The following is a 9714-nucleotide window of genomic DNA, read 5'->3' as shown; positions in this document are numbered from 1 at the left end:
TTTGGGGTTAGGTTTTAAGATTTGAGGGTTTGGGTTTTGGGTTTGGGGTTTAGGGTCTAGGGTTTAGGGTTTAGGGTTTGGAGTCAATTTAAATTTGTAGTTTTTATTATTTAAATTGACATTTATGAATATTTTAACTTCTTATTAATGTGAATGTTAAATTCTTATGAGTTGTAAGTAAATTAGTTTTTGTAAATAAAAATTTTATCTTTTTTAAACTCGCAACCTGAGTATATTAAAAAGAACAATGGAAAATAGATTATTTCTTGCTTTAAACTCGCAACCTAAGCATTTAAAAAGAACAATGGAAAATAAATTATTTCTTACTTTTCTTCGCTTTGACGGTTAGTGTAGTCTAGATTAGCATAGATTAGTTTGTCCTTAGAGGAGAGAACTCCAAAAAAACCAGTCAAAGCCATGCTCAAAATTTCCCAACTAGTTCCTAATTGGAGTTAGTTCATTCGTTCACATTCAGTTTCATACTCACAACAACCCTACCATTTAAGCAACGATCAAGGTTTTAAAACTTTCAAGATGATTGGAAGTTGTATTAGTGGACAGGACAGATTACAGTTGAATCAATTAAGGGACAAAATAGAGCAGATTATATTTGTACGAGATTTGTACTAGTTGTGGGAGTTGACAGAGCATTTTGCACTTATATTTGACAGACTTCAAATTTGTATTCGATTGTACTTTATTTCATTTTACACTATCCACGAGTTCATTGTAAATCCTTATTTTTTTTCACATTTATGCATGTATCTAAGCCTTGTAAAGCCTTTTAGGCTATTCCCAAAGCATGAAATTGACACTTATATGATTGGGAAGAATGAAAATTTGAGGTGTATCAATGGGACTCATTGTACTTTTGATTTATCAAAGTAATTGTAGTTTGTCAAAGTACCTAAAATTTTTGTTATGCTTTAATATAGGATGGATCTTGAGGCTACAGCATTTGTCAATGGTATGACACTGAAATACAATGGAAGAATTTATGCCTCAAAGGACTTCACAAACTGGACCGTTGTTGACACAACAAAGAAGCATGGTTCCTGGTATTGAGTAAAGGAAATCTCATTCTAGTGATGACAAAGAGAGAGTTGGAGAAAGATGAGTGGGCATCAGATGTATCTTTCTCAAAGAGCAATTTGATTCAAGGGGGCACCTTACTAGGAATAAAAATTGAAAAAGATAGCAGTACAATGATGATTTACACAAAGTCAAGAATGAGCAACAGATTGTTTCTTCTTTCAAAGAAAGATGCAATGCACTTCGTGATGCCGCCGCCAAAAGCACCTAGATTTCCTGAATTGGTTCTTGCATTAGAGATCCTCCAACATGTGTGGGAGGAATTTCCCATTGAGGAAGCAAGAAAAATGCAGTCAAAGATTATCCTTGAATACTTTCAGGGTGTCATTGAACAAGGTTCAACTTCATTGGAGGGACCTAAGGTGCAAGAATCCACACATGAGAAAGGAAGTGATGAGACACGCCATGTAGACCTGGTTCATGCTAATACAAATGAGAGAGGAACTGGAGTGGATGAGACAGAACACATTGTAGCATTGGATGAGGGTCTTGTACACATGGATGCTTACATGGGATCTACATCTGAGAGAGGAACTGAATTGGCTGAGACACGACATGCATCAGATGATACAGGACATGCACATGCATCTCAGATAGGAATTGAATTGACTGAGACACGACATGCATCAGATAAGATAGGACATGCACATGCATCTCTTGTTCATGGTATTACTCAGACGGTGTAACTCATGAAGTTGATGGAATAACAGAACAAGTGCAACCCTTAAGTATACTTGAAGTTGGGGCAATAGAAGAAGAAGTAGGGTGATCTAAAGCGGTTCACATAAAGCCCTTAAAAAATAAACCCCGACATCAAATGCAAAAGGCAAGTACTTCACGAGCTACAGTTCCAAGTCCTATAACTCGAAAAAGAGGTCGTTCATATACAAAGAAAGGGCAAAGAAGAGAAGAGGAAGAACACGAAGAGGATGTGGAGGGTCTTGAAATGGAGTCAGATTCAGAAGCAGAAATGTTATCAATGAAGAACCTAAATCTTCACTTGAATGAGGCTGTGACAAATGAGGATCCAGGATATATATGGGGCCAGAAGACTCAAGTTATACATGCTTCAACGGTGGTCAAAGCAAGCGTCTTCACCAACAGCATGACCTTAGATATTGTCTATGCTGAAAAGATTTTTCAGGCTTTGATTGATGGAAAAAAACCAGTTGTTTCTAATTTGGTACTCCGTCCAAAATTATGATTTGAGGCCCTTTCACACCCATGTTTGGTTGTCACCTATGGGATGGAGGTCACCTCTAGTTGGCTGGAGGTCTTATTCATTGAACAAGAATGAATGAATTTTATCATTCACTCATCATTCATAAGGCTTGTCTAAAATGTGAATTCCAAAAGGGAATTTTTCTTATAACGCCTTAAGTGAAAGGCTCTATGGGATACATAGAACACATATTCACACAAATAAGAATACACAGAGACTCTTTATGCAAAAAAGGAGACACATCTCTATGAAATCCAAATACGTGAATAGAGAGTATAGAATGATATCCCAAGAGATGCTGGTCGCATGGATATACAACATGCGGTTGCAACCACCATCCACGTGTAGTGGTAGGTAAGTACTTACGCCTCTAGGAATCCATGCTAACTCCATGATAACCCCACACACTATTAATGCCTTAACATGTGGCACTCACGGTGGACTATCCAAATCGACAACTGACAACTACGGCTTGATGAGAAGTCAGATTAGTGCTGTGCAAGTGCATTATAATCATTTTGGGCTACGCTAAGGCAAAGTACATGTGCAAGTAGAATTTTCACAATATTCATGCAACACAGCCGCATGATAACCAAGTAAAGAGCTAAGAACTTTTTATTCATATTCACAAGATCGCCACTAGACCTAGACTCAGAGCACTCTAACTAAACTCTCTTAGTACAAAACTGTTTTCTTATCTGCCTTCTTATGGCATACGGCATTGTCTGAGATCATGTGTTGTGGGCTCAAAAAAGCACCACCTCAGTCCTACTTCATTCACTCTGCATTTGCCTACTCTTTGTTCCTGCCTATGTTGAAGTCACTCCAACTTGCGGCGTTCTTCCATCTCCACTAGTTACTGCATCAGATTATGCAGAAAACGTTCCACTCTAGACCACTATAGCTACTCTCGGATTGTCGCCTCAGGTGGCAGGTTCAGATCTTGGCGTTCTTGCAAGGGCGACCGGACGTTCAAATTCTTGCGGCCACAAAGATGGAGCATTCGAGAGAGGGGGAAAGGGAGTGTGGAAGTCAGCATAATATACACCAATTTCCACAAGGAGGATGAGGAGGGATTGTTAATGCAAAGAAATGAGCTGTATGATCCGGCCAAAAACATAGCTTCCACATCTTCTCCCTCAATTGGAATGATCTGGGCCATCCACCCTTGAAATGCTACCCTCTGAGACAAGACAGGGAAAAATATGAATATGAAGCTATTTGAATATGTGGAGACTGTGGACAAACAAGAAAACAAAAAGAAAAGGAAAGATCTCGTGAACAAGGAGATGCAATGTTGGGTGTTCCTTAAAATGTTGAAAACAAAGCTCAACCTGTTTGTTACTCATAATTTCATCACTCGATGGCAGGCACAATAGTTCAAGGACTGCATTCATAATGTTTTTGATTATGTGGTTGTGTCTGTGGTAGACTTTACTAAAAACTATGCTTTGAAAGAGCAGAATGAGATACGGTCTATGCATTGGCATTCTACATAGGTTGCCATATTTGTACATAACGTACTATAGGAAGATGAGTGAGTTGATCAAAACCATGTATTTTTCATTTCAGATGATAAAATTCATTATACATTGTTTGTGCAACATTGTTTTAGGTTACACTTTTAATAGTTGAAGGAACAAGGTGTGGTAATTAAATAACATTGGGTGTGGTCAGATGGGGCTGCTTCACAGTTCAAGGCTTGTAGGCCATTTTATTTTGTGGCAGGATATGCTAGTTTGACTGCGTTAGAAATGAGCCATTTTTTCTCAGCATCAGGACACGACAAGGGAGAACACGACAGAGCAGAAGCTGTGGTGAAGAGAACATTGACACACGAACAGTTGAAGCTAGATGGAGCTATCTTAAATTGTGCTGCTGATGTAGTCACATACTTTAGGGCCAACCTTTCAGAGGGGGCTAAAGCTTGCTTTTTCAAAACACAGAAATTTCCCCGTGTTTTTTGGGAGGTTAAAGTAGGAGATATGAATAGGGAGGAAAAATGGAATTGTGGAAGTATCCCAAAATCACGATCTGTGCATGTTGTTTATGGTCATAACCCACTAGACCCTACAGGACTTGACACAAGACATTTGGCTTACTTTTGTGATGCATGCATGTAGGGCCATTGGAATAGATGCATCAACAAAGCGCATGTTCCTTTATGGGATTATCACACTTTGGTGTCCTTGCCTGATTGTGAACCCCCCGCTGATGATGAAGATGCATACGATGAGGTAACATATGAGGGACATCATGATGTATTAAGTAATGCTTTGCAGATTAGTGACACTTTTGCAGTCAAACCGAATTCTGCAACCAATACAGAGGGAGGATAACCAAAAAGCAAGCGACAAAAAGTGAGCAAGCCAAAAAAAGCGAGCGATACAAAATAATAAAAGAATTATAAATCCTCTATTTGACTAGCAAAAAAATATAATTTATTCAAAATTCCATATGTTTCCTCAATGCTAGAAGGTTAACTATGCATATAACTTTAAAGCCACAAACACTAATTTCACATCACTTATAAGAGAAATGGTATGTTTCATTGCCAAGTCATCGTGTGTCAAATGCAAACCCTATTGCAATCAAGGTTTCTCTTTTCATCATAGTCATTGAGATCATCAATGCAAACTTCCACACAAGTGGGATGTTTCCAAGGACTCCTTGAATGGATTAGTCTAGATTCCATGCATATGGAAATGCTTAGCTTTTTTAACTCTATTTACTCTTGGAACAACTCTTCATCTGCAAAAGCATCCCTCCCCAAATTTTTACTCTTACATCCCACTAATCCATCCAATGCAACAAATTGATTACAAATTCATATTTTGGTGCATGGAATTTTACTAGATGGTGCAAAAGGTATTATAATCATATGAATCATGCCTTGCCATTTGATTTGATATGTAACATAACCGTGTTTGGACTCGTAAATCAAAAGGTACAGGATCAATTTTAAGAAATGTGACACATAACCCCCCTTTTGTATACTTTCTACCTCAAGCAATTATTTTATGGGATACTTAGATTCTTTCTTTGCTTGCTTAATTTTCCTACGGATTCAACAAATTGTTGCTTGATGTTTTGGACTCGCTTTCTTTTTCTTGCTTGCTCTGCCTCATACAAAGGCAGCTGACTTTTACCTCATCAAATGTATTGCATAGAAGGAGGAGGCTAAAGAAGACTATGAGGATGAATGGGAAAATGAAATTACCAAATAATCATATGTCATAAAAGGTTTGTATTACAAGCAGATAAATGCCTATTCCTTCAACCTCCTTTCAAATATGCCCCTAGTTCACATACTATCACATATTGTCCGTTGTATCAAGATACCCATGCAGCGTATCCCCCACAAAAGAAATATGTATTGTATCACATCAAAGACATATGAGGCAATCTATAATAGCATGCCCAATGAGATCTATCTTTTTTTGCGTAATGCTTGACATTTTATAAGACATCCATTTATAAATGACAACTCTCTCTCTCTCTCTCTCTCTCTCTCTCTCTCTCTCTCTCTCTCTCTCTCTTCTCTCTCTCTCTCACCATCTACATGGAATGACATTGAGAAAATGCAGAAAGACTTTTTGCATCAACACTTGGGTGTGAAGGTTACAACACCATACTCAGTACTGCTTCTAGAGACAAGACACAAACCAATTGAATTTCATGCTTTCATGAAGGTAATGCAATATATTGTCCAAATGATGCAAATGAATAATGATAGACTACCCCAAAAATCATGGGATGTGAGCATGAAGTTGCGAAAGAATCACAAAATCAAAGTTATGTCCACTGGATGGGGATTGGATATCCGCAACTGGTTCAATGTTGATTCTTATTTGACTATGCCACCAAGACAGTCGACAAACATCGCTTCCAGATGTCTCTCTTAGATACACTCCAGGATAAATAGTGGACAGAGGAGAAGAGAGAAAAGCTCAAATACTAGCAGGCATACATCAATCCCTCCTGTTGGTCTATGTATAAACAAGAAGATGCCTCTACAAAGTCCTACATACACACACCCATCCCGCTTGTTTACTGCAAAAACCTGGCACGGTTCAGTTCCTGATCGCATACACTTGCGATAGAATGGGGTGGCTGGCATGTCGATATGGCCCTTGCTCTTGATGAAGGGGACCCCTCAAGAGCCATATTGACAATATCCATTGGTATGTCAATATGGCGCTTGAGGGGTCCCCTTAGGGACAAGGGCCATATCGACATCTTGGGGGGTTCACCTCCTAAAATTTTAGTGTACTACACGCATTAAAAAGGAGGGGTATTTTAATTCCACTTTTGGGAAAAATTTCAACAGGTTTACAATAACAAGAGGGGATTTTTTATTCAACTTTTGAAAAAAATCCGTTAGTTCATAAGTAAAGAGGGGTGATTTTATTGGGAAAAAAAATTTAGTTGAGGGGTTTTTTTAATACTCTTTGAACACACGTGAGACCTAAGATTTCTTAGTAGTGCACCCCCAAAGATCGACATGCCAAATTTAGTCCAGATTGAAGTATAGATGCCCAAGCAAGAGGTCTCTTATAGTTTATAGACATAGAAAGTATGCCACCTAGCACAAAACATATGCTAACATATAAAACACTCACATTAAGTATTTACATTACTATACAGTGCTAACAGAGAACATATGCTAACTAACACAGAACCTATGCTAACAAGCATATAATAATATATAATCTAGAAGTTGAGTAGCACTGAGAATATGTGAACTAGCACGGAGCAAATGCTGACTTGCAGATAACATATGCTAACACGCATAGAATAACATATGCTTTAGAAGTTAGCTAGACCAAAACATATGCTAGTTGGCACAGAACATATTCTAACTAGCACATACCATATCACAACTAGCATAGAACATATGCTGCCTAGCATAGAACATGCATAGAACATGTGCTAATATGCATAGAACATATGCTAATAGGTAGATAATATATTCTACATAGCAAAGAATAAATACTAACTAGTAGAGAATATATGCTACCTAACTCAGAATACATTCTAGCAAGCATAGAACATATGTTGCCTAACATAGTACATATACTAACAGTCAGAGAATATATACTAAATAGCAGAGAATAGATGCTATGCAGCCCATAGATTTTGAGTGTTGCCTGTTGTTGTAATTTCCCAAATATTTCCTCAAATTCAATTTGTGTGATGCAGCAAACACAATAATCCTAGCACATGTAAATCATAGCATATATTGAATAAATACTGAGAATAACGTATGATCCAAAAGTTAACTAGACTAAAAAATTGTACATTTATAAGCCTGTATAATTACACCAATTGAGAATAGTACATCTTAACTGTTGTACATTTTATCAATTGTTGAGAATAACATATAATCACACCAATTGAGAATAGTACATTTTATCAATTGTTGTACATTTACAAAGTCTGCATCTTATTTATAGCATGAAACACACTCAAGCTCTCATAATCCAAATTTGGGTCTATTCGGTTTGCCAGTGAAAACTCGGGATGACATTCTGCAAGTAGCCATTTCCACAGCCAATTTTCAATCATGTTAGCCAAGTATCCAATGAGTTGTGAGTTTGCCAGGTCTTCAAGCTTTGGAATTATGATACAGCATTGACATAGATTTTTATCCTTGTTAAACACTAGCAACCTAGCCCAAAAATCCTCCAAACACATACAAAATGGGCTTGTCTGTCCCAGGAATGGTAATTGCACCCTCCTGCAATTGACAATCTTCCTAGCTAAAAGGATGCCCTTCTAATTTGGCAGCTTGGTCTAGACATGCTACCCGCACTAGCCACCTAGCTTTGTGTAGTCGTGCACAACTCTAGATGAAAACAATGAAATGCTCCATGCACCATATTAAAAAAGGTGTTGCTTCTTTATAGACCCATACATGCTCACGCCGGTTGAATGGCACCTCTGTCGCTGGTACCTCTGTTATCCAATCTATGTGCCTAGGAAGTAAGTCCCCTACCCTTAAAACATATAGCAGGACACCATTCAAGTCCAATATGAGTTCTCTACAATCATTCTCCTTTGCAAGTGGCATAATATTTACATCACAAACAACATTTTCCTAGACAAGTAGCACTCAAACGATGTCCTCTATGTCCTCCTCTGCTGATAGTTGTCTTTCCTCTCTTGGCATCTTTTTTTTCTTTGGTTTCCCAAGGGCTAACAATCTTTTTTTTCTCTGGTTGCCTAGGACACAATAATGTCTTTAACTCTTTATGACACACTATGGTTGGTATGTTCACACATGGAAAGAAATTATGAGGCATGCATGCTTGCAAATAAGTCAAAGAAAACATGTGTGGCACCCACATAACACGCATGGCACCCCCTCCTAACCAATCAATGGCAATGCATATGAAGGGAGGTAGCCAAATAACTAATGTACAACCAATAGGAGCAAAGCTTCTTGCAAAGAAAGTTGCAGTACTTAAGCACAACATTAAAAGATTTTGAGTCATGCATAAATAGTAAAGGGAGATACTTTATTATATATGTGATTGAGAAAATGGAGTTTCCTCTATCATGGTTCTTACAAAACACACCTGCTACAGGTGGGGATCTTACAAAAAAAATACCTCCTAGCATCCAAGAAACTATGAACCTCATAATTTCTTGCATACACGTGGTTTGGGAGATTTCATTGTGGGGGATTTGGGTTTCATGCATTTTGATGCACCTAATGTGCCCTTGGCTTTTTATGTAGCAGTTCATAATTGCGGCCTCTCTTGGATGTTTTTTTATACCAAAAAGCTCCGACTACTACATTTCACTTCTCATAGGTTGTTCCCCAATTATCCTTAAATTCTTCCTCAACCTTGTGCTTAGGTTTTATGCACTGCAACAGAAAGTATGGGTCATCTTCCTCATTCTCCCTAGATACAGCGACAACTGCAAAGTTATCCCCCTCTTCCAGACAGTCAGTGAGGTCATCGAAACTCTCCCCAAACTATGGCGAGTCGTTTGTCTCTCCATTGTTTTTTAATCCATATGAACGTAAAGGGAAAACTTGAACTCGCTCCCATGTCTTCACAGTTGCAATGTTCTCACAATCGTCATGATCCCCTATGATGCACGCATTGCAGAAATAATAAAGTTTTGTTGTTTTAATCAGTTGGTTGTTTGAAAAACCCCATATACTGTGCAAACCACAAAATCCTTTAATTTTCTCGCAATCGTGCCAGCTTCTCCTTTGCACTTCATCCACTTTCACTTCATGGAACAATCTGCGTACTACAATATTCTTAAGGCTTTGTTTACTATATGTTGAATGCATGCCCGTGGAGAGAGGTTGGCTGTAAGCCATGTTACAGCATCATAGGCATCATTGAGTTTTTCTATAGGGCATGTTAATTGGTGTTTAA

General features: G+C 38.1%; 1 pseudogene; it reads left to right on the top strand.

Annotated features, from left to right (window-relative positions):
* Nucleotides 1-4431: 4431 nt before the first annotated feature.
* LOC147903750 (uncharacterized) lies at nucleotides 4432-5769 on the top strand (annotated as a pseudogene).
* The last annotated feature ends 3945 nt before the right edge of the window (nucleotides 5770-9714 follow it).

The sequence above is a fragment of the Dipteris shenzhenensis genome, chromosome 3 (genome assembly GCF_047967505.1).
Source record: "Dipteris shenzhenensis isolate YYH24624 ecotype China chromosome 3, Dip_SZ_1.0, whole genome shotgun sequence".
Taxonomy (NCBI): Eukaryota; Viridiplantae; Streptophyta; class Polypodiopsida; order Gleicheniales; family Dipteridaceae; genus Dipteris; species Dipteris shenzhenensis.
Note: the sequence above shows the minus strand (reverse complement) of the source record. Positions and strands in the feature narration are given on the sequence as shown.